Source organism: Carassius gibelio, chromosome B19 (genome assembly GCF_023724105.1).
Source record: "Carassius gibelio isolate Cgi1373 ecotype wild population from Czech Republic chromosome B19, carGib1.2-hapl.c, whole genome shotgun sequence".
NCBI lineage: Eukaryota > Metazoa > Chordata > Actinopteri > Cypriniformes > Cyprinidae > Carassius > Carassius gibelio.
The window spans coordinates 7,920,907-7,923,406 of record NC_068414.1 but is presented as its reverse complement, the minus strand read 5'-3'; the positions used below and the strand labels follow the sequence as shown (position 1 = coordinate 7,923,406).

The following is a 2,500-nucleotide window of genomic DNA, read 5'->3' as shown; positions in this document are numbered from 1 at the left end:
TAAAGCACCTGGTATTCCCAGGCAGTCTCCCATCCATGTACTAACAAGGCCCAAACCTGCTAATATGCAGAGATCTGGCATTGACTTTTTTTTTTGCAAGATTATTATATAATTCGTGAAAAATATCCAAAAAGTTTAAAGCACCTGGTATTCCCAGGCAGTCTCCCATCCAAGGCCCAAACCTGCTAATATTCAGAGATCGGCCATGTTTTGGCAAAATTGTTCTATACTAAGTGAAAATTTTCCAAAAAGCTTACAGCACCTGGTATCTCAAGGCAGTCTCCCATCCAAGTACTATCTAGGCCCAAACCTGCTTAGCTTCCGAGATCAGACTTGAACGGGCATGGCCAGGTTGGCATGGCCGTAAGCGAAGACTGCTGCGAAGAGAGGGCTATTTAAAGTTCAGCCAATCTACTCGCCAGTACATTATATAAGTAGGAAAGAAAACCCAAAAGCTTAAATCGCCTGGTATTCCTAGGCGGTCTCTCATCCAAGTACTAACCAGACCTAAACCTGCTAATATGCACAGGTCGGGCATTGACTCTTTTTTTTTTGCAAGATTATTATATAATTCGTGAAAAATATCCAAAAAGTTTAAAGCACCTGGTATTCCCAGCCTGTCTCCCATCCATGTACTAACAAGGCCCAAACCTGCTAATATGCAGAGACATGGCATTGACTCTTTTTTTTTTGCAAGATTATTATATAATTCGTGAAAAATATCCAAAAAGTTTAAAGCACCTGGTATTCCCAGGCAGTCTCCCATCCATGTACTAACAAGGCCCAAACCTGCTAATATGCAGAGATCGGCCATTGACTCTATGTTTTGGCAAAATTGTTCTATACTAAGTGAAAAATTTCCAAAAAGCTTACAGCACCTGGTATTCCCAGGCGGTCTCCCATCCAAGTACTAACCAGGCCCAAACCTGCTAAGATTCAGAGATCGGGCATTGACTCTTTTATTTTATTATTTTTTTTTATTTATTTATTTTGCAAGATTATTATATAATTCGTGAAAAATATCCAAAAAGTTTAAAGCATCTGGTATTCCCAGGCATTCTCCCATCCATGTACTAACAAGGCCCAAACCTGCTAATATTCAGAGATCGGCCATTGACTCTTTTTTTTTTTGCAAGATTATTATATAATTCATGAAAAATATCCACAAAGTTTAAAGTACCTGGTATTCCCAGGCAATCTCCCATCCATGTACTAACCAGGCCCAAACCTGCTAATATTCAGAGATCGGCCATTGACTCTATGTTTTGGCAAAATTGTTCTATACTAAGTGAAAAATTTCCAAAAAGCTTACAGCACCTGGTATTCCCAGGCGGTCTCCCATCCAAGTACTAACCAGGCCCAAACCTGCTTAGCTTCCGAGATCAAATGAGATCGGTCATAGCCAGGTTGGTATGGCCGTAAGCGAAGACTGCTCCGAAGAGAGGGCTATTTAAAGTTCTGCCAATCTACTGGCCAGTACATTATATAAGTAGGAAAGAAAACCCAAAATCTTAAAAAGCCTGCTATTCCTAGGCGGTCTCTCATCCAAGTACTAACCAGACCTAAACCTGCTAAGATTCAGAGATTGGGCATTGACTTTTTTTTTTTGCAAGATTAGTATATAATTCGTGAAAAATATCCAAAAAGTTTAAAGCACCTGGTATTCCTAGGCAGTCTCCCATCCATGTACCAACAAGGCCCAAACCTGCTAATATTCAGAGATCGGCCATTGACTCTTTTTTTTTGCAAGATTATTATATAATTCATGAAAAATATCCACAAAGTTTAAAGCACCTGGTATTCCCAGGCAGTCTCCCATGCATGTACTAACCAGGCCCAAACCTGCTAATATTCAGAGATCGGCCATGTTTTGGCAAAATTGTTCAATACTAAGTGAAAATTTTCCAAAAAGCTTACAGCACATGGTATTTCAAGGCGGTCTCCCATCCAAGTACTAACCAGGCCCAAACCTGCTTAGCTTCCGAGATAAGACGAGATCGGGCATGTCCAGGTTGGTATGGCCGTAAGCGAAGTCTGCTGCGAAGAGAGGGCTATTTAAAGTTCAGCCAATCTACTCGCAAGTACATTATATAAGTAGGAAAGAAAACCCAAAAGCTTAAAGCGCCTGGTATTCCTAGGCGGTCTCTCATCCAAGTACTAACCAGACCTAAACCTGCTAAGATTCAGAGATTGGCCATTGACTCTTTTTTTTGCAAGATTATTATATAATTCATGAAAAATATCCACAAAGTTTAAAGCACCTGGTATTCCCAGGCAATCTCCCATCCATGTACTAACCAGGCCCAAACCTGCTAATATTCAGAGATCGGCCATTGACTCTATATTTTGGCAAAATTGTTCTATACTAAGTGAAAATTTTCCAAAAAACTTACAGCACCTGGTATTTCAAGACGGTCTCCTATCGAAGTACTAACCAGACCTAAACCTGCTAATATGCAGAGATCTGGCATTGACTCTTTTTTTTTTTTTTTTTGCAAGA

At 40.0% G+C, this 2,500-nt stretch overlaps 1 non-coding gene and 2 pseudogenes across 1 annotated transcript; all 3 read right to left on the bottom strand.

The window, feature by feature from the left end:
* Positions 1-250: 250 nt before the first annotated feature.
* LOC127979929 (uncharacterized) lies at positions 251-369 on the bottom strand (annotated as a pseudogene).
* A 936-nt stretch (positions 370-1,305) lies between these two features.
* On the bottom strand, positions 1,306-1,424 carry LOC127981327 (5S ribosomal RNA). Its single transcript, XR_008160295.1, has one exon. It is a non-coding gene; the product is annotated as a 5S ribosomal RNA (ribosomal RNA).
* Positions 1,425-1,910: 486 nt separating this feature from the next.
* Positions 1,911-2,029, bottom strand: LOC127979880 (uncharacterized; annotated as a pseudogene).
* Between the last annotated feature and the right edge of the window lie 471 nt (positions 2,030-2,500).